Source organism: Mytilus californianus, unplaced genomic scaffold, assembly GCF_021869535.1.
Source record: "Mytilus californianus isolate M0D057914Y unplaced genomic scaffold, xbMytCali1.0.p SCAF_7, whole genome shotgun sequence".
NCBI classification, from domain to species: Eukaryota; Metazoa; Mollusca; class Bivalvia; order Mytilida; family Mytilidae; genus Mytilus; species Mytilus californianus.
In genome coordinates, this window is record NW_026262723.1 from 80,898,307 (window position 1) to 80,922,825 (window position 24,519).

Genomic DNA, 24,519 nt, shown 5'->3' on the forward strand with positions numbered 1-24,519 from the left:
AAGTGAATCACCACGACTTTTATAATAGGAATAATAGAAGACGTTATCAAAGGAGGGGATGGACTTATTCGTGCAGCAAAAGTACGGACTTCTAGAGGACTAGTTACCACACGACCAATTGTAAAGTTATATCCATTAGAACTATAGTAACTATTAAATGGTTTTTGTGAAGGACAGTTAACGTAATGTGAAATTTTACAAAAAATTTTCAATGTGATCTATTTATAGAACTTTAATAGTTTTGATAATTTATCATTTTAAAATAATTTGATTTCTTTTGCATTTTGAGGCCCCCAGAATGTCGTGAATATGGGCCAAGAGACTTTAGAACGTTATGTTATGTAATTGTTTCCCGTACTTTCGCGCACACTATTGTAATGTAACGTAACGCTATTGTTACGTATCTACGGATCTTAGAATCATAAAGCATCTCAACTAGCACGATGTTATTTTCTTTCACAAGTCTCACAAAGTGAATAACCATCAAGATAACCTTTTTTACTAGTTGTATGTTTGTTACCTTATATGGTCTGACTGGACAAGTAGTTCGTCACACTTGAAATTCAAGTTGACTAAAAAAAATAATATATAATTCTAATTTCTGACTTTCTGAAAATAGAAAATTTTATTTATAACATGTTTTGTTTTTGTTATTTTATGTTATACTTATAAATGACAAAAGCTTGTTATATTCGAAATGTTTGTAATAACAATCTGAAAATGGCTTTATTTACTGGAGTGTTTAATAAAGAAGAGATAATAGTACCAGACGAATCATGTCTTCATATTCAGCAAAAAAGGGCCCCTGTCTCTAGGCTAAAAGATGAACTTTGTTTTACTTTTTCGGTTTTCAATCAGAAAATGATTCTATAGAAAAGGGAAGGGTTTGGTACCAGTAAACTAGTTTAACAACGCCACATTCTATGTGACTGTCTTATGTCAGGAGCCTATTGTTCAGTGGTTGTCGTTGGTTCATGTCTGTCATATTTGTTTTTTGTAAATTGCTTTCTTATAAATTAGGCCGTTAGTTTTCTCAATTGAATTGTATGATATTTTTCATGTCGGGGCCTTTTATAGCCGACTATACGGTATGATTTTTCTCATTGTTGAAGGTCGTACGGTTGCCTGTAACTACTTTCATCCACCTCATTTGAACTTTGGTTGATAGTTGTCTCATTGGAAATCATACCTCATCTCCTTATTTTTATATTGAAATGTAAAAGCCTGGTTTCTTTAGATGAGTTTTAATCATTGAAATGTTATACTTCTTCTATTATTCAAGGAGTTCAACCGGGATGCAATGCAAACTACAATGACAGTTTAGATGAATGTAATAGACTTTGCAAAGGTCAAAAATATTTTAGCTACAATGTAAGTATGTGTTCCTATGTAAAATATCGACTGTATAGATATAAACCGTACAATAAAATCATCATTTATTTATCGGGACCTTATATATTATTGACGATTAACCTAAACTTTTAAATTCCAACATTTCCTTTTCATAACTTTTATTATACTCTATAACATTTGTGATTTCTAAATATATGCTATAGGTTGCACTTGGTAAATACAGCTGTTTACAAACCATGCCTTTTCGGGGGAGATATTTAATATTCATAGATATTTTTCTTTCTTTATCTACTGGTTCCCAGATATGATCTCTATGTTTCATCTCATAGAGACACAACTTTACCAGTTTACCAGTATGGATAGCGGCCAAATTGAATTCTAAGGAAATTGCATTGTCTGTATTTATATGAGTGCAACCATTACGCCTTTTTAGATAGTTAACAAAAGTAATAATCTACTAGGTAGGATGTAATAAATTTATGATCAAATTGACTGTACGGGGGTTTGAAGTAGGTGAATGCCTCAACCGTCTGTAATCAAAACATGCGCCTACCATAAGCTTTGTGTAGGCAGGTAAACAGTTTGTACTTCAAAGGGGTTTTATTATTAATAGCTAAGTCGGTAACTTCAAAAATTTATTATTTTTCCGAAAAATGATGCAAATATATTAACTTGATCTTTTTGTACATTAATTTTAGTGCTATCATAAAGGCATCACATGAACAGATTTAGAATCCACTTATGGCAAAATTTTAACATTTCTGACATTTCCGTGCCCCTGTTTGAAAAATTTAATGTATTGCCATCGGTACACACAAAAACAATAAAAGATATATTTCACAAAATTAGCTATTGAAAATCAAATCCAAAATTTTCTACATGAGAAAATGTACAAAGTCAGGAATATGGCAGTTGTTTTCCATTCGTTAGATGTGTTTGAGCTTTTGATTTTGCCATTTGATGAGGGACTTTCTGTTTTGAATTTTTATTGGAGTTCAGTATTTTTGCTATCTAACTTTTTATTTAGAAATGATTTAAATTACATCCATGTGTCTTTGTTTGACGCATAAAACGTTTTCACACTTGAAGACTAGCTTAATTGTTGTTAAAAGAATAATAGAACGGGGTCAATTATCATGAGGGTGATTTCTAATTTTATTTCCTAACTGTTGTTTACTATTACTCGATATAATGGCACAACGTGAAACTCGAAAAAAAAGAGGCGCGAGATCCCGAAGGAACATTCAAACTCATAAGTTAAAAAAGAACAGACAACGCCATAACAAAAAGCGAAAAAACCAAAAAACAACAGTACACAAAACCCAAACACAACATAGAAAACCAAAGACTGATGAACACGAACCCCATCAAAAACCGAGTGTAATCACAGGTGCTCCGAAAGGGAAAGCAGATTCTGCTCCACATGAGGCACCCGTAGTAGTGCTCATCTAGGTACAAAACCGATGATTAGACTAATTCGTTAGGTCACATTCGAAGAAAAAAGGATGGGATTGTAGTTACGACAATTGGAACATATCCGTCGTCATCTGTGAAAGAGATATTTCACAACGGTCAACCAATTTTTGATGGCGTCCGTTAAATTTTTCGAAGGGATGATTTCAACTTCCTTGTAAGCAGCAATCCTCGATCAAGGAAATTATGACAGGCAATGCAATCTCTGGAATATCGTATCAACTTGAAGATATGTACTCCATATACAGGTGCTGCTGGAGTGTTGCTACATAGAAATAGAAAGTTCACAATTTGGAAGCTGAAATCCTATCTTTTGTCGTAAAGTATTAATTTCATACGAAAGTTATTGTCAATGTCTAGATGTAAGTTAAGATATGAGGTAGACTTAACTGTATCTGTTGTATCCTTTGTTCAAGTTCGATGGGATAAATGCATTCCACAAAGTCACAAAACTTTGAATTATTAAGTAAGAAAACATGAACTATATAGTTGAACGTAAAGAACGTCGAAGTGCATAACAACTCTACCCAGGCCTTCTCGATATCAAAAGGTCAAGATATAAGGAGTTAAAGAGTACAAAAATAATAAAAAGGGTTACGCTGTTCCTTTGCTTTTTGTGTGTGTTTTTTTTTTGCTGTGCATATATACTGATTTTGTGACATGGATAAGTTCCCTATTTCCTTTCTTTTTATTACACAATCAAGCCAAAACTGTTGATGGCCAACTTTGCCCGAGGAAACAACTTTCAGTTCAACAAGAAATTACACATAAACTAACGAAATTATGGGTTTTCGAAAGGAAAATTTCAATGATTAAAAAGTACTCAAATTTAGAGTTTAAGATGGGAACTCCATATTTCAAAATTCTAACATTCTAAACTTTTATACTTTGAAAACCAAATATATGTGTTTTTATTTATAACCCAAATAATATTCCGTTGAATTGGCAACGTAAATTTATAAATATGTTGTGCGAAATACAAAAGTAGTTTTTTTCATAACGAGAAGCTTTGAAAATTAAATTACAGGAACATTCTTGTACCTGTTCAAATGATAACAAGGCAATTGGTGGACTGACAAGGACAAAAAAATGTAAAAACCAAGAGTATGGGCTCTGTTTTGATAACAATTGTGTTGTTTATGAAAGAGGTGAGTTTTGTTATTTTCCACTTGCACTATATGCATGTAGTGATCTTTAATTTCAAACTTAAAACAAATAATGTAAACATCTTCAAACGGGAATTAACTACCATATAGATATATAATACTAAAAGAGTAGACCTATTTTTGTATGTCGCTTCTCTGTCCTCCAGATCAAATCAATCACTATGTATCTACTCAAAGAGTAGTATACACATTAAGGTTAGTTATCCGCCCTAATGATTATTCATTTTGTGTTAGTTAGGGAATAATTTGGGAAACACAATGATTTCCGGATGTCCTTTCCTTCATTACCATCGGATTCAGATGTTATGCCTAATCATGAATGTTTCGTATATTCCTCCTATCTAGCAGTATCGCCGTACGATATGGTATAATGAGGAACATTTAATACACTGCATCGGTATAGATTAATGTGAGCATTTGCTTACCCAGCCACACTTTTCTGTGTAGGTATACATTTTAACAAACAACCCTAAATGTGTTACTAACAACACTTAACAGGCTGACAATTCACACCTTAAGACTGAGTGACGGTTATAGAGAGTCTCGACACTCAGTCTTAATGGAGTCAATATATTCAGGACAAACTTATAACGGAGGGCAAACTTTTGATTAAAAGGGCCGTAATGATGTTATATGATATCAAAATTTAGTCAACTGTAATGAAACCCACAAATTAAAGACAACTACGTATTGCACGTTCATGTTAGGCCAACAAATATAACCCTATTTCCTGCGTCCCTTCCCACCCTAAATATGAAATCGTTACACTTATTGGAACAACAATCCCGTCCTCCTTCCCTCGACTGTGACATTACCGAAAGCGATTTATTACCGGATTTTTTTCAACAGAACGGTGTCATATGTGGTGAAGGAACTGCTGACCATTCCGGGACACCTGACCTCACCCCGGTTTTAATGGTGATCGTGTGTTACAGTCTGTATTTTCTATGCAATGTTTTGTTATTGTTGTTTGTCCTTTTGTCTTTTTTTTAATTTTTGGCCGTGGTGTTGTCTGATTTATTGGACTTATGAATGCCCACTTAGTATATTCCATCTTTTATTATTCATGCATACCAGAACGCATTTTAAAGACATTTTGGTTAAGTACTGTTAAAGTTAAGACATTTTTTATCAAACGCAATTCAAGTCCAAAATATTTCCCCACATGCATGATGTTTGTAATTTTTTTCAAAAATAAAAATGTTTTAGTTTAAAGCAACTATATGCAAAGGATTTTTTTTTTGTTTGTTTATACACAGTTTTCATTAAGAAGAAAAACCGACATGGTTAGAACATACAAATAATAACACCATTACAAACACAATTCCATCTTAATATTCTTGTCACGGTTAGAAAATACATAAAATAAATCCATTACAAACTCAATCGTATATTCTTGTACGTGTCTAAAATAAAACAATTCTATTCTATTTTTAGAAACTTACCTCTGATAATATAAACGTCACAAAAAATACGTCACTTTTTGTGACGTTGATACATTCGTGTGACGCACAGTTTATAATTCGTTTGTGGTGTCCTGGTGTGCTGTCGTTGATTCATGGGAGGTGTTCGTTGTAATTCTGTGGTTTACATGTTGAAATGTACTATTATACTATTTATTTATGTGTTTCTCTGTCGTGAGTGTTCTTGCGTTTATTTGTACTGTATTCCTGTCACGTAATGTTGTCATTTTAGCAGTATTTTTATCATTGTCATATAAGCGGAAGGTTTGTGTAGCCATAAAACCAGGTTCAACCCACCATTTTTTTCTTAAAATGTGCTGTACCAAGTCAGGAATATGGCAGTTGTTATCAAATAGTCTGTTTCTATGTACGTTGGCGTTTGTTTTTGCAGCAGTTCAGTGTTTCTGTTGTTCCGTTGTTTTCCTCTTATAGTTGATGTGTTTCCCTCGGTTTTGGTTTGTGACCTGGATTTGTTTTCGCTTAATCGATTTATGACTATTGAACAGCGGTATACTACTGTTGCCTTTATTAACTACCTACCTATCCTATTTTTCTGTTCGGAGACATGAAACAAGTATTTATATTCTGGGCATTTTAAAAATACGGTAAATATTAATAGGGTTTGCTATGGATGATCACCAATTGGTTTTCAATTTGTTTGTAAGTAGGATATTATGTTGTCTTGACAGCGGGATATTCAACATAATCTTGAAAACTTAACACTCTACTGTTGATTCTGGTAAAGTTGTATTTCCGTTTGCAAACTGAAAGATTTCAGACAGGAGGATTTTCTAAACTGTTAACAGTTACAAAAATAACATTACTTGCCGAATTTAATTTAACCAAATTTGGCCACAATCATCATTGGAGTATCTATACTTTTAAAGGTGTCCGATGACCCTGTGTACCAACCAACATAGCTGATAGGGCTAAACATAGAACAAAGGAGTAAAATGCAAATGTTGTCTATTATCTTAAAGACCGCTATAAATAGAGAAAATCTGACAGGGTAAAATATTTTTAGAATGATAAGATCTACCTTCTGCATATTGACATCATAACTGTCAGACGACTTCTTATAGAAGTTATTGTCCTTAAACGACGAATTTTACTTTTTGTCATATTTATCTTGAAAATAATAATAGTTAGATAGACACTTTGAATATCCAATATGATCATCAAGACAAGATCAACAAATAAGTCCGATGGCCGAATTCATCAGTCAACTGATCGAAGTTATCACCCTTGAATTACGATTTTACCATTTTTTTCTTTTTGCCTAAAATCTTGAAAACCATAATAGATAAATAGAAACATTTAAGAAGAAAAATGATCGACAAGACAACGTCAATAAATAAGTCAATATTGAAGAAATCTTCAGTTGACTCATTATAGGTGTAACTGCCCTTGAATGACGATGTTTACCCTTTTTGCGTTTTAGGAAAAAAAATTAAAGAAAAGAGAAACTGTAAACAGAAAAAAATATCCGTAATAAAAGTTCAGCAAAACAGATATTTTAGTTATGAATTATATTCTAATCTACAATGTTTGAGAGTTTCCATTGTTGAAGATGCAAATAGACCTAGGTGAGCGACACTGGCTCTTTAGAGCCTATAGTTTAAATGCGTTTTTCTATCATTGATTATCTATATGACCAATTTTAAGTTCTCTTCGTTTTGTCGTTGGGTCTTGTAGAGTTTATTTCATTTCATAATTCTCTGATATTTGAGAATTTGTTCCTACTGTTACCCATATAATTTTCCAATGTATTAATAAAACTTGTTTAACATGTGTTGGTTATTACACGACGATTTCTTACTTTTCAATAGTTCTATTGATAAAAATATGTCTCGAATTTAATTTTTTGTGACTATTTTTCACATGTTTTTTTTTTCTAGTAATTATAACAGAAGTAAAATTTCATCTGAAAAATGACAAAAGAATAGATCATTTTTCAATTACCAGACTCTTTCCATAAGGTTTGTTAAAAGGCATGATACACTTTGTCCTACCTGTTGATTCCGTTTGCTAAAATTGAAAACAATGTCGGTTTTGAAAATGGACTTTTTAATTATACAATACGAACATCATACGGTTTAGAAGTTCTAGTAAATGTTCAGAACTTGCAATACCTCCTATGAATGTATAATTTATATTTTTCAATTCACAAAATCCAACATGCTTACACTGAATTAAAGAAGAACATCACATATATAAATATTTCATTTTCTATTCAATTTGCAGGATGATCGTCTTTCATATTCAAAAGTCAAATAAATGAATTAATAAATTATCTTATATACAACTTCTTTCAATGAATTTTTTTTTAAAAATGAAGAAAAAAATCTAAAATTAAACTTTGCGTGACAGTAAAAGGTTTAAAAAAAGAGCCGAAAGATACCAGAGGGACATTCAAACTCATAAGTCGAAAATAAACTGACAACGCCATGGTTAAAAAAGAAAAAGACAAACAGACAAACAATAGTACACAAAACACAACATAGAAAACTAAAGACTAAGCAACACGAACCCCACCAAAAACTGGGGGTGATCTCAGGTGCTCCTGAAGGGTAAGCCGATACTGCTCCACATGTGGCACTCGTCGTATTGCTCACGTAAGTACAAACCCTATTACAATACCTGAGAGTTTGGATGAGGGTCTTCATTTTGGTATTCATTAATAATTTTTCAGGCCGTTTTCCTGTATTCTATATTTTTCTCAATTGTCTTTTATTCTTTATATTTTAGCATCCCATTATTCTCTTCTTCCCAACTTCTCCCAATATTCTGTTTACTTTTTTTTCCCATTGTTCTCTCTTCTATAAATTACATCAAGAACCTCATGCCTGGAAGTTGCACGCTTTTGTGTTGATCTTCATATCCGATGTTTGTTTATGTTCAGTAAAATTTGTATGACGAAACACAATTCAACACTAAAAAAAACAGCACATTGTAAAACGGTAAAATACGAGTCGCACTATTTATATGTTTACAAATAACCAAATTTCCACAGAATTTCATTGTGGAACAAGGTTGAAGATTTGTTCCGAAAATCCATACCAAAAAGGTCTCCTGAAGTTTGCTAAACTGTCGAAAAAAATTAATTTCATATGAATTCCCAGTTTTTGTAACTGAGTTTTTGTAATTGTATCAAAATATTTAAAGGAACTTCCAAAATGGACATTGAAATTGCAAAAAAGGTTTCTATTACCGCTTACTTAAAATAAATTGCGCTACATCATGTACATATAGCGTGGAATAGTTCTGTGAAAATGAAAATAAGAGGATCTGATATGATTGCCAATGTGACAACCATCCACCAAAAACAAAATTACGTGGATGTAAGCAAATTTAAGTCACAACACGGCCTTCAACAATGAGCAAGATCCATACCGTATGTAAGATATAAAAGGTCCCGACACGACAAAATGTAAAACAATTCATACAAAAAAACCAACGGCCTGTAGTTTGTAAAAAACAATAAACGAATACAAATATGATGGGCAGCGACCATCGACAACTAAAGAATTACGGGCTCCTGATTTAGTACAGGCACATACAGAATGTGGCGAAACTACATATGTTTGTGAGCGCTCAACCTTGCACAAAAACAGAACAAACTGTAAAAATTGGTCGAAAAGGGATTGAATCATTAGATAGACAAAACTCAGTACACAACAAAAGGATGAAGTGTAAACAATGTAGACTAAGAAAACTTTGCGTTGACAATTTACCCTTGCATATCCAGCAAGATTCCGTTCCTATTTAATAAGATAATTTGTTTCAAAATAATTTAAACATACAGATGGTAAGAAAAATACCCCCCCCCCCCCCCCCAAAAAAAAAAAGTGTGAGGGCTACATGACATAATTCAAAAAGGAATAATTCTCATGTAAAAGAATTCATCTGAAAAATTTAATATCTTATTTGTTTTTCTATTTCAATTTTTTTTGTTTTTGTTAATTAGAAGAGCATGTAAGTTACGGTCTGCTGTCGCTATTTTATCATCATCATTGCGATTGCAATAAAATAAAACTCCAACGCTTTTGGGGTAAATTCAGTAAAAAGTGTCCCATTGACTTTAATGCAAATCAATGTCTTGAATTAAATTTATACCTGGTTTACCTTCAGAAATCAGAAGCTTTTATATATCATTCATTTAAGTACAAATGTAGCCCCTACTTTTGCGACAATAAAACATAGGGTCATGAGGCATTTTTGGGCCATTCACATGGCCTTGTTTACAAACACTGTAGATTCGCACTAAATTCCTATACTGACCCCATTACTGTTCAACCCTGCAGTAAATAAAATTAAGTGCATTCAGCAGTAATTTTTTTATTTTGTTGAACTTTAGTTTCGATCCATCGATCAAAAAATATTTATTACGAACATTATCTACCAATCAGAAAGCTCTCCCCCAGATGGGAGGTCCCTGATGACGTATATTTATTTACTGAATTTAACCCTTTTAGAAGCCACGTTTATGGTTTACCGTTGTTTGAAAAAGATCTTCCAATGACAAATAAAAAAGATAAATATATCTTTTAAATAAATACAAATAATCTTGTATCCAGAGATTATTAGCTATAGGATGACGTATAAGAAGTAAATATCTTTGATTCATATCATCAACATTTTCAGAAAACTGAAAAAAAGTTAAAGCTGATTTTTTACATCCTTTTGTAACGCGTTATGTGAACCCTGCTTTTCAAAACTGATAAAATCGGTGTGGTCGCTTCAAGTGTACAGGTATCTCTATATTCTTTAGTTCAATATTCAACCCAACCTACAGCTAAATATTTATTTTATCAATATCCACATATATCTTTTTTGAGATATGGGAATTATTCAAATTAAAATATTGCACAATGTAGAGACTTAGGTTTAATTACCAACAAACGCATTAATAGTTGATTGCATGATGTAGAATGGAATTAAGCGTATTAGAAAGGTTATTCTATTGTTACAGTTTTTATTTTGTAATTAATCCCGATGTTAATATCACGCAGACTAAATAGCTGTATTTTCTAAAAGCGAAGAAGATTTACACTTAGTGTTGAATAAACTCGAAGATTGGTGCAAACGTTGGAGAGTTTAAATAAATAATAAATCAAATTGTGTCCACTTCAAGAAGTCGAAGATGAAAATTACACTTAATAAATTTTGTGCGTCTGAATCGCTCTTCGGCATTTCTTTCATCAGGAACAATCAAATCCAAAATCTTTGTAAACCAGGGATGATAAATATTTTCGAACGTCAGGAGCTATACCACCAACAGAGACCGAAAAATAATAGTAAAATCCATCTAAGATCAATTTTGACACAGGGAGTTGGAACCTTAGTTTATAAATATTTTTTTAAAATTATCAACGGCGAATTTTTAAAGGATATGTTACAAATAGTATCGGATTCGAAACACTGACTATTCAGCTGATGATACCCTCGGTATCTAACAGTCTACAATCAGAGGAATCGTCTAAGTGCTAGAAAATAAAACTAACACCATAAATGTCATGCATCCGACGCGCTTTTCTAAATATACTTTCATCGGGAAAGCTCGACGTTGTTAACCAGTATGAATACTTAGGTGTTATACTCACATTAAATGGAACAGTTATCATAACCCCCAAAGCACTGTCATAAGGGACTGAGAGAGCACATGGGAAATGAAATAATTGTCTATACACCCCGTCTAGTTCCGTTTTGAATTCATGTTTAGATTTTTATATAGAAAATCAAAATCTGCCTCTTGTTTTTTCACATGATTGGAACAAAGTTAGATTAATCTATAAAAGACAACGCATGAACGATATCTCATTAGCTTAAAAAGATCATCCATATAGTTTGAAAAAAAAATGAAAATTCTCTATCTCATTGGGTATAAATGAAATTTACGGGGCCGGCTTCTTTAACACCTGATATCATCCCTAGCTTTGTAGGAGCTCTTGTTGCTCAATCTCTGTTTTTCTATTTAATGTTTTGTAGATTTTGTCATTCGACCGGTTTTTTTTACAATGGTATGGTCGTTTTTCTTTGAGTTTCTTAGTGTCCTGTTAGTATCTTCCATCTTTTTCCTAAAATCTCAAAATCAAGTTTGTTTGAAATAAAAAATTAAGTTTCAAAAGAAATTTTTTAAATCGGTTTTATATATAGATTAAATAAACAAATGTAGCTGCCGCGTACACCAGTCGCTAAGTACGACATGAATTCGAGGCAACAGTACTTCAAATCTCATGAAGCCATCAGTAAGAAAAAAAAAAATTCAGGGAATCGCATGAACTGAAAATCGAGCGAGACCTAGTTCGTCGACATAGTAATCGTCTTTTAATATGGAAGCATCATATTTGGTTAAAATGTCACAATTTGGAATAGGACACAAATGGCAAATGCATAGGTAACGCGACCACTCTGGCATTTACACATCAAGGACTGCGAAAATATGTTGCTTGTGAGTTGAGAAACAGTCATAACGTATAGGTCAACCAATTCATGATGGTGATCGTTAACCTATTGTAGTGTCAATTTCAGTTGTTCTTCCTCATTAGTCTGTTGGAGCAGTTTTTGCCTAAGGAGCACATCCCTGTTAATGAAGTTCATATAGTGTGAACATGAACGAGCGTAACGTATTAACTCCGATAACTAAAGGCCGTACGATGGAGCAGAGGGTATGTTACTGCTGAAAAATGGGAAAATGACAATTGGAAAGTTGAAATCATCACGTTTTTCATAGATTTTAGTTGATAATCCTGGATTTCATAGAATCAATGAAATAAACAAAATAAAAACATTTTAATGGTGGATCGCCAATCATTATTCCAACAATGTTTGATCCAGTTTCGACCTATATTAACAGAAGAGAGAACATTTAGATTTGATCAGTTATAATAAGGAATTGCGTTTGGTGGCAATGTTTGTCTTGCTGGAAATTACCCTTTATAAATAGGATGCATTGAATTACCATTATAAAAGATTCCCGTACACTTTAATTTTGGTTCAGATTTGCGATATATTTTTAGGGGCGATTAAAAATTCGATTTCCTATATAAGGTTCAATTTAATGTCATTATTAGACTTTTAAATATTTGTAACTATCTTGTTAAATATTTTACTACAATCATATAATGTTGTTTGTACATATATGTACTATGTTTAGATAACGCAGATGTCAGTACCCCACTTGCGCTTGCCCTCGTTGTAAATTGGTAGTTTCACAGTAATAAATATATACCAAGAAATTTGTTTTGCATGCACACGTATAAAAATTGCGGTTTTATCCAACGCAATCATAGGTTTGAACGTTGTTTTCAATTTAGACTTGTTTATATTTTTTCGTTTGGGCTTGTATTATATTTGCCTTCGGGTTTATATGATCCGTTCATCCTATTTTGACTCTTTCAAAATTAAAGAGTCTATCCTAAATTGAGGTAAATTATATGGCCTTCCAAATACCGTTTCGATTCCTAACATCACTGAAAAACATTAATTGTCGAAATTCGGATATGGTGTACAAATTTTTGCACCTCATGTTTGCGATATACCTTCTTTTCCGCAAGTTTATTGTTTTCTGTTTGGTAATAAATTAATAATAAGATCTATTTTGTTACATCTTGTGTTCCGTTTATTTGGCAATCGCCAATGGCAGTCAGCAGGGTTTACTAATATCAGTTGTTCGACCTGCTAGTCAATGCGTTTTGTTAAAATATACTTTTTCACTCATTTGGTCTTTTGGAAAATGTTGTTTGTGCTGTATTTAGACCCCTCTACCAAGAAATTTGTTTTGCATGCACACGTACAAAAATTGTTGTTTTCAATTTAGACTTGTTTATATATATATATATGTATATATATAAATGTCTAAGAATATAACTTAAACACGCTAATTGATAGATTAAAAAAGATCTATTAGATTTTAAATAGATATACGCAATATTTCGCTAGAAAAACTAGCTTTATCAGGCGTGTGCATCTATCCAGGTGAAATCGGATTCATGACAAAAAATATTTTTGTAGCTTAAAGTACACGCAGTTGGAATAAAAGTTTAACATTTTTATTGATGTTGTATAAATTGTACTGATTTCAAGATTATTGTTTTGATTTGTTTTTAAATCTTTTCTTGTCTCTTTCATTGAGTCCATCAGATTCAAGAGTCCGTAACTGGTGCATCCAAAATCTCTTTCTCTTTTGTCTCCCTTGCGTGTCCCAATTTTGATTTTTCTCAATGATTTGAAATGTGACGTTTTCAAAATCATGCCCTTCTCTTAAAAGATGTCTTGTGATAGGACAATTTCTTTCTTTTGTATAAAATGGCCGATGGTTATTCAGTCGGATGTTGAATGGTGTTTCTGTTTCACCAACATATTGCACCTTGCAAGTTCCATACGTTAGAACATACATACAATTGCTTCTTCAAGTAAGTATCATGAAAGTGCTGTAAAGTCGCCAACACTGAAAACTCTTTCACCAGCACAGTAGCAAAGCAGCGATACAACCTCTATGCTACATATAATTATAAAACGGAAAATAGTATTTATATTCTTTCTTGTGAAACTTGCAAGCTGCAATAAAATGGCGAAACAGAAACTAAATTCAATATCAGACTTAATAATCACCGGTCACACAATCACGAGACACCTCTTAAGAACAGGACATACTTTTGAAAATATCACCTTTCAAATAATAGAGGTGAACCAAAATTGGGACACCCAAAGTAGAAAACATAGAGAGAGATTTTGGATGTATCAACTACGTAATCTTGAACCTAATGGACTGAATGAGAGAGATGAAAAACAGTTTTATCCAAAACCAAAGGAATAAATCTTGAACTTCTTACTATTTAACTTACACAATTATTTGTTTTGATTTAAGAATTGCAATGTACAATAGGCTGCAAAAATTCCTTCACAGCATCCGATTTTTACCTAGATGGCTGCAGGCGCCTGATGAAGCTAATTTGTTTAGCGAAATATTGCGTGAATATATAAAATATAACAACTAATTTTATAACACTCATTCGTGTGTTAAAGTTACATTCTTAGGCACTTATATAATTTAATTTAGTAACTGCATCAGTTTATTTTCAAACTGATCCACGCCTTTGATTGTTGCTATTTTTTGACTATATATATATATATATATTAATGCGTGTCTGGCAAGAATGTCACCCAATCAGTAAGAAATATTCAGTCTTAATAGAGGGATATCAATATTTGATCACTTCTTAGAGGGGGTCGGCCAAAAATATTTAACTGACTTGTTGATGAACAAGATGAATCACATACTCTTGTTTTGGTTCAACATGTACAATGCAAAAACTAATTCATCATAAACTGGTTCAAATTATCCCAAAAATGATTTTATTAAGACTGTTTTCGTATGATCTAGGTGGCAATAAGGTCTATATTTGCCCCAAAATTTAGCACAAATTAAAAGTTACCATGAATATGACCTAACATGAATAGTGTTACAGTTGTTCAGAAAGTTTAAAAGAAAAACTACCAAATTTGACGAATTATCATGATAACAGACCATAACATTTTAGTATATATAATGTGTAGGGAAAGTATAGACACACTAAATTAACAACTTATATTAGTGGGAATCTGTAATTAGCAAAAAGACATTCTCAAACATATTATTCAAAATTATAATGACATAATTATGTAGTCATAACAATGCAAATATTGTCTTATTTGTTCAGATTTCTGGATTTTATGCTTTTCATTTAATTATCAAGAAATTTGAAGTTGTTTTCAAAAACTTCATTTTCTTCAGCGAAAAAATGGACCTTAATGCCATTTCCTAAGACCTATGTGATTAACAGTCTGTGATAACGAATTTAAACCGTGATTACGAATTACAAACATCTGTATTAACCGATTCCTCATATTAGTTATCTCTAATTTAAATCGTAAAATGTATGTTATGATAACATCTTTAATCCGTTATCATGATCTGAATTCAATTATATTGCTAGCTATAAAACCAGGTTTAATCCAATATTTTCTACATAAGGAAATGCCTGTACCAAGTCAAGAATATGACAGTTGTTTTCCATTCGTTTGATGTGCTTGAGCTTTTGATTTTGCCATTTGATAAGGAACTTGAATTTTCATTGGAGTTCGGTATTTTAGTAGACAGTTTTGATTTTTTTACACTCTATATTGATATAACGGTAATTTATTTACTTTATTACAGATGTTTTAAACAACGATTATTTATGCGATGTATACCAATATTCAAAAGATTTCAACGACTGGATATTCACAATTCAAAACTGCTCTGCAAAGTTGAGCTTTATTTGCTTTGAAGGTAAGGCTGACATTTGAAGGTACCACGACCTTGTTGATAAATATTCCGTATCAACTTCACAAATAATACACTATGGTCTTGAAGTATAGATTCTGCGTACTGACGTTTTTTGATTTTGCCATTTGATTAGGGACTTTCCTTTTTGAATTTTCCTCGGAGTTCAGTATTTTTGTGATTTACTTTTTATTGTTTTACAGTTAACCATAAGAATTATAGTATTGTTATGAAATAAACATATGAAATTTGAAAAATATATCTATTAAAGTATACTGCTTTCCTAAAATGTCAATACAACTATATCCTGAAATAAAACTACAATTTCAATTGAGAGATAAAAATAGTCATCCTAGTCAGGTATATAATATATCCCAGATCAACCACACAAATGTTTTCTGTTATTTAGCTTCAGAGGCAATCATTTTATAGTTGATGAGGACTGAATGTAGAACAAACACAAACAGGCAAACAAGTTTTTTTACGACACACTGGTTCTATGTTTTATCCAATCTTATTTTTAGTCAATATTGTGACATTTGTCTTCAAATTTGACAATCATTTATAATACGTCATTCGATTTTGTACAACATGTTTTTACATTTTATTCGTCAGATAAACTTCAATCCTATACCATTAATAGTTCATGGCTTGTGGCAGATCATATATGCTCCAAGAAAGGCCAACACTTGTTACAGACTAAACAAATACTTGGTGATAAATTCAGGCAGAGAATGAAAAATTATTGGATATCTTTATTTCGTCGAAAAAAGTTTTCCTGGGGACAAGGTAATTGTAGATAATGATAAGAATATTTTTACAATTTATGAAATAATTAACATTATTATAGGACAACTGAATCATCTTTGTAGTAGAAGGCAGGATATTTTGCGCTTCCTGCGTATGCTATCCGTCCGTCCGCTGTCGGAAACAAATTATGTCCGGGTGATAATTTGAGTAACCCTAGCTGAATTGAAATGAAACTTGTACAGATTATTGATAATGGGAAGGAGGAGAAGCCAAATGATTTTTGGGTCATTAGGTCAAAGGTCACTGTTTAAATTTAAAAAAAAGTTTTACTTGAGTTTCTGTGGTTTAATCAGAATTAAATTTCATTTACAGATGCAAGATATAGGGAAGTGAGAGAGGAATTTTGATTTTGGGGTCATTGGGTTAAAAGTCAAGGTCACTGTTACTAACAATCTACTGTGTTAAAGTTGGATTTATGATGGTAACTTTAGTATCCTTTATTAGTTTATAACTAAACGTGTAAGGTTGGGAGATATAGAGAAAGGTAAGCTTCTTATCGATTTCAATGTCAAAAGTGAAAATTTTTACTGGGCATGTGCTTCTAGACCTCACGTTTTAGCCTGGTTCCTGTGAACCCCTGCCTTGAAAAAAAGGCACAAAAGGGTTTCTGTAAGTCAAGACGTTTGAGGAAGCATACACATATGAGAGCTATAAATAGATTAAAAAAAATCTCGAATCAGTATGTCTAGATGAAATCTCTAAGATGGAAATGTAAGTAATACTATTGGGCCTTTGCCACTTTGGGAAGATAGATATACTCAAATTTTTCTCCGCGGTTACAAAGCTCGTTGTCGAAATCGATATTATTTTGAATCAACAAACGAAAACTTTGATAATAAAGTACATAACTCTTTGATGGTGATATAACAGTGTCCTGTTAAATTATAATTTACATTGTTTCAAGCTTCACCGTACGTCAAACATTGTCCGATAGAACAGTTGATTGGATGCTAGTGACAGTTTGACACGCCTTAAAAAAATGATGAATTATCATGCAGCAGCAAGTCGACGGACTACAAGCCTCGCTAAAAATGCTTTTTGTAATGTATTGTAATATTGGTGTTTCTTCAAACAAAATTTCGAATGATTTCGAAAAGAATCAGTACACTATGTAAATGAAGCCGTAAGATATTAGGCAACGTAATTTCACGGCAGACAAACTTTTTCGTGCACGTACTTCATATTCGATTTAGTATTTTCAAAAAGAGCGGAATAGCCACCGATAAATAAAGGGGGACAGTATTAATTGATAAAAAAAATTCCATTACATAATGCGATCTCGGATGCAATTCTCTTTCTTTATATATGATCAAGATATTTAGGACATATGTAAATGAGGCAGTACACCAGCAATACAAATAAACTAGAAGATAAGACTAGTTAATGAATTACACCATATTTATTTTAAATGTAATCAAAGTTTCCTTAAAAACATGATAAATGAAAAACAAATAAATGTTTCAGTCTTAAATTCTTCATTGTTGAAAATAAAACAATGTTTAGAAAAAAACAGCACGTTTAAAATAGCTTGCGCTGAAAAGAAAACCCACGGTCAAAGTGTTTTTTTTTCCTTTAAAATACTCTTTTTTTCTCTCGACTTGAAAGTTAAAACATATATGTTATGCCCCAAAGTTATGAAATCTTGAAATTTGATTAATTTAAGATTTTTGTTCTATGGAAGAACAGAAAGAGGTGCGAGCAAGCGAAACCTTAGGTTTTTTTTTTTTCTGAAGACAATTATGATTGGAACGAATGACTTTATTTAGCAGTAAAACAACCTAATCAAAATACAGACCCCGTGTCCATTCTCCTTGGAATCGAAAGAAAATATGTGTTTAACTGGCTATATTAATCAACAATATATGGTCCAAACTGCTACCATAGCACATGAATTTTTTGATATAGAACCTAGCGAACAAACTTCCATTTACTGTATTATTCCTCAAATCTGAAAAAATATCGACTGGAAAAGAAGGAACATGATGTATTGATCCAAGACACAAAATCCCTATAATGAAAGCAAAGGAAAGTCCTTGTATTGCTGTTTTACACTACTATTCCCCATGCTCAATTGAAAGATCGACTTCACCATCTCATTAAACAGAGCTTTTTCTATAAAAATGGGAATCGTAGATATAAATTTCTTGTTTTGAGTTATAATAGTTCTTATTTTGTGAAGAACCACACTGATTCTATCAGAAAAAACACTGAAGATGATATTATCAAAATGCTGGACTTTTTGATCGACAATATATTTGTTGAGTTTTGATATTTAAACAGACAGTCGGTATTCCAATGGGTACTAATTGTGCACCCCTACTGGCCGATTTTTTTTGTACTCGTATGAAGCAGAATTCATTCAGAACCTTCTAAAAGACAAAAAGAAAAAGCACCTTGCAAAATCCTTTAATTTTACTTTCAGATATATATATATATGATGTCCTGTCACTGAATAACCCATATTTCAGTCAGTACTTGCATCTTATATATCCCAGTGAACTTAAAATTAAGGATACTACTGCTACTAGAAGGACTACCTCATACCTTGATCTTACCTGAATATTGAAACAGATGGACGACTTCAGACTAAAATCTATGTCAAACGGGATAATTTCAACTTCCCAATTATCAATTTCCCATTTCTCAGCAGTAACATACCCTCTGCTCCGTCGTATGGTGTTTACATATCTCAATTGATACGTTATGCTCGTGCATGTTCACACTATACGGACCTCATACACAGGAGTGTGCTCCTTAAGCAGAAACTGCTCCAAAAGAGTTATGAAGATTAAAGATTAAAAATGACACTCCGTAGATTTCATGGACAGCATCACAAATTGGTTGATCTATACGATGTGTCTTTGTCTAAACTAACTAACGACATTTTTACCACGTCAAAGATTGCGGTTTACCATCTACGTCGTCTGGTCTGCTTATTACCGAACGTGACCTATTCCCGAATATGACTGTTTTGCCGAGTGTGAATTCGCATTGCTATACGACGTGTCTCGGTATTTATACATCCAACATACATGTATTTTTTTTATGATGTTTCTTTTGTAAGTCCGGTTAGATATTTTGTTATGTCTTATGTTCGCTGTTGGAGACGACGTGAATCGGTATTGATATATCCCGCTTTCGGGCATTTTTTTTGTTACTTTTTTATACGTGTGGCTCCGGTGGGTCATTTTGTGCTCAGTTGTTGTCTGTTTATTTCGTTTGTGGTTTTGAATTATGTTTGGTACATTTCACATATGTCTTTTTTGTCAGTATAGTCGAGTTACTCGTGATTCGTCTACAGGGTTTTTGTTTTATGTTGTTTGTTTTCATGTGTGTTTACTGTTTGGTCTTACATGATCTTGCCTTATATTACAGTTATTTTATTTTTATTTTCTATATGTATGTAAAAGTTAAGATAAAAAAATCAGCTACTTCATTTATATGATTTTAAGTTAAAAGCAACTATATGCACAGGATTTTTTGGTTTTTACACAGTTTTGATTTAGAAGAAAACCGACATGGTTAGAAAATACAAATAATAACACCATTACAAACAGAATTCCATTTTAATATTCTTGTCATGGTTAGAAAATACATAAAATTACACCATTACAAACTCAATGCCAATTTAATATTCTTGTACGTGTCTATAAATAAAACAAATCTACTTTATTTTTAGAAATTTACCTGTGATAATATAAACGTAACAAAAAATACGTCACTTTTTGTGACGTTGATCCATTCATGTGACGCGCAGTTTATATTTCGTTTGTGGTGTCCTGGTGTGCTGTCGTAAATTCATTGGAGGTGTCCATTGTTATTCTGCGGTTTACATGTTGTAATGTACTATTATATTATTTATTTGTGTATTTCTCTGTGCTGGGTGTTCTTGCGTTTGTTTGTACTGTATTTCTGTCACGTAGTGTTGTCATTTTAGCGGTATTTTTAACATTGCCATATAAGCGGGAGGTTTGGCTAGCCATAAAACCAGGTTCAGCCCACCATGTTTTCTTAAAATGTCCTGTACCAAGTCAGGAATATGGCAGTTGCTATCTACAGACTGTTTCTATGTATGTTGGCGTTTGCTTTTGTTGTAGTTCAGTGTTTCTGTTGTTCCATTATTTTCCTCTTATAGTTGATGTGTTTCCTTCGATTTTTAGTTTGTTACCCGGATTTGTTTTTGCTTTATCGAATTATGAATATTGAACAGCGGTATACTACTGTTGCCTTTATTTATATACATGTATATGTGCTTCAAGAAAGGCCAACACTTGTTACAGACTGCACAAATACTTTTCAAGGAATTCAAAGGAACAAAATATTGGATTTTGTTTTTTCGTCGAAAAACAAATTCCTGGGGAATGGTTAATGTAGATAATAATAAGATAATATATGCAATTTATAAAATAATTCACATAAAGTCAAGGAAGCAATAGTTTATTTATTAGTTGGAATTGGCTTTGAACTAGCTTTCAGGAATTGCGAGTACTTTTAGATAGGTACCTTGTGCTATATGCATTTTTGCTTAGGTTTTGTTTGTGCTAAGTGGCGATCTCAATAGTCAAACCATTTTCAAATATTTTTTACAGTTTGTTCTTATATTGTGCTGTAACTCCTTTGTCCCAGGTTAGTGGGAGAGTTGGGCGCTCATCAACATGGTCGACCCTTCCAAGTTCTTTCTATTCATGTCCAAGGTCAAGAGCCTGTAATTCAGTGGTGGCATTTAATTTGTTTTTGTTGTAAAAATCAGGACGTTCATTTTCTCTCTTTATCTGTTTCACATTGTCATGTCGGTGCCTTTTATAGCGTACTATTTCGTATAGGTTTGCTCAGTTATAAAAGGCCTTACGGTGACCCTGGGCTGATTACATCTTTGTCCTTTGGTCTCTTGTGGATAGTTTTCTCATTGACAAACATACCACAATACTTTATTTTCATATTACTACAAAACTGAATATTGTAGAATACAGGACATTTTCAACTATCTTCTAATCAATGCATTCATTAATGGTCAGTTCGATCCTATGTGTGCTTAGGATTAAGGAATTTCATTCTGAAGTAACTTGCTCGCTTGTATATTAATCATATACTAGATACTTATAAAAATAAGGAGATGTTGTATGATTACCAATGAGACAACTATCCACAAGAGTTCAAATGAAGTGAATGTTAGCAATTATAGGCAACCGTACAGCCTTCAACAATGAGAAAACTCATACCGTATAGTTGGCTATAAAAGGCCCTGATATGAAAAATGTGAAACAATTCAAACGAGAAAACCAACGGCTAATTTATAACTAAACAATTTACGAAAAACAAATGTGACAGACAAGAACAAACGACAACCGCTGAACTACAGACTACTGACTTGGGAGAGGCACATAAAGAATGTGGCGGGGTACTCCTTAGAAAAAATTAGACAAACCTCTTCCTCTTGGAATTACAAAATGTATCTATGTTCGCCATTATGGAAGTCTGCAAATCTTTTTTTCCAACACATGAATATATTTGCTGTTGGTCTTTTGACAGATTGTCAATTTCACGTATCACGCGCAACTTAGAATTTTAATCGTAAGCGTATATGATTTGTTTGTGGTAAAAAATAATGATACAATAATTCCTACTTAAGTAATGTTGTAATGTTAACTCTTTATGTCGAAGAAATAGAACGTTGGGACCAAATCAACAAAAAAACCCATTATATTTTGAAAAATACGTGAAGATTTCAATATTAATCTTTGATGATATGATATATTTGTTACTGGCGAGTTATGATTATAAACCGAAACTGATCATAAAATTTTCCTAGATTAAAAATGTTGTTACAAAAATATGATGAAACTTATGAAAGTCATTTGAAGAATTTTTTAAATATAACATTAATGGGCCTCTTCATTATAACCCCATTCACATTCAAACTTGGTCGCCACCGTTACTACAAACGAAAATCCAGTTATAAATGTCGATGTCCTTTGTATAAGATAACAAATGATGCATGGATTTGCATAAAAGATTGAAAATGGTATGAATATTGATAACAATATAAATTTGACGGAGAGCATTAATTCGAAAAGCTCAAACAGTATTTCCGTTTATCGTGAGCTCAATATATTGATTATAAACTGCATACATACTCAAGTGAAAATTAGCAATTGATAAGGCAAAACACAAAAAAAAGGAAATCTCGAAATCAACAAAATACTTGTATTCATAAAAAATATGAAACTCCGAAAGAGTTGTGAATATATTTAACAGTAACTGTTGTAGATTTTCCATTACACCAAAATTCCCCATATGACAGTCATATTAAGATACAACAAAAGGAAGTCCTTGAAGAGTGTTCTGACTTTGGACAGGCCTATGAACATGTGGCAGGATACAATTGTTTTTTAAAGTTCCCAACAACCCGGTCATCCTTGTTTGCCTACATTTAATTGCAGGTTTATAAAAACATATGGTTTTTGTTGTTTTAACAACTATAGTTTATTTCTGAATTATAGTTATATTTTTACCTGTATTTTACCAGTTAAATTTTATAAAGGATACACATTTTTACTATTAAATTAATGTTTGCAATTAAGATATCTTATAAAATAACCAGAAAATTACTGAATTTGAAATTTTTTAAACAAAATATACACAAATGTTTATTATTTTGACAAAATATCAACAGTATTTATAAAATATTGGTATAAATTTGATAAAATAAGAAGTAAAATAATAAAACTTTAGAATGAAATAAGTACTGTTTAAAATTTATTTTTATTTTTTTACCTCGTTTTTGTTTAATTTTTATAAATACTTCTTTCTGAAATTTTGATATAGAATAACACAATAAATTCTAACAAAGGCATATTTTTTCTTGTTTCAAACAATAATCACGAGAGTTTTTGTAGCAAGTTCTATCAGTTTATCCAAGCTGTCAATGATTTCTCACTCATTTGTGAGATGTTTGGCTACAACTCTGGAAGACATAAATGAAGCTGACAACGTACCCGCTAAAACAACATTTACCGACTACATGATAGAGGTTTGGGTTGAAGGATATCGCTTTTAATGGAACCACTATTTAACGGAGGACCCCGCACCACCAACCAACTGGAAGGATGACACAAGATTGAGAAGAGACTTCAATATGCCCATCCCAACATATACGAGATTATCGAACTACTCAACAAGACCAAAGATTTAACAGAATGTACAATTATCTAGAACGCAGCAGGAGGAGACCGTCTACCAAAATGACGCCAATACAGAGTTATACACACCAGTCTTCAGCTAATCAAAGACAGATACCAACAGGGTCTCAGTAAGGTGATAGACTACTCTGATGCACTATCTCATCTACTTCATTTGATCATGTGACTATGTGAAATAATGTGATTTATGACTTTTTGAATATATTGTTTTGTGACTTTTGTAATATATATATAATATTGAATTTTTCAACTTTATACATATAGTGCTTCATATTACTTGTTTTACATAGTGTTTTATTAATTTTCTCTTTGCAGTGAATGTATAAATTTGCTTCATAGATTTTATAAATGATGTTTGTAATAAAAGACAACTTTATCATTCATTGGTGTATTTGTATCATTATCAGTGAAAACGTTAATTATGAATTATGAAAACACTTTAATAAATGAATTCCATTTTGCGGTTTTCTTATTTGTATGTTCAATGAATCCGTTAAATTGACATTAAATAATTGAAAAAAAATATAATAAATGTACACAATGAAAGCTACCTGAATATATAGATATCACAGATGGACTATATTTTTAAAGTTTGAACAGACTAACCAATTGTATGCACATTAAACCTTTGTCTTTTTTGTTTACTAAACTATAGATTATTGGTATAATTAAATGTAGGCAAACAAGGAGTAAACCGCATCAGGGAATGCCCTCAAATATTGAAAAAAGTTAAAATCACTTAACCTAGT

The 24,519-nt window shown here is 32.1% G+C and overlaps 1 long non-coding RNA gene across 2 annotated transcripts in view; it reads left to right on the forward strand.

Annotated features, from left to right (window-relative positions):
* The window catches only part of LOC127707862 (uncharacterized), a 112,304-nt gene extending 110,932 nt beyond the window's left edge, over positions 1-1,372 (forward strand). For both annotated transcript variants that reach the window (XR_007985057.1, XR_007985058.1), the window contains exon 3: positions 1,283-1,372. This is a non-coding gene — a long non-coding RNA (uncharacterized LOC127707862). The remainder of the gene's footprint in view (positions 1-1,282) is intronic.
* The last annotated feature ends 23,147 nt before the right edge of the window (positions 1,373-24,519 follow it).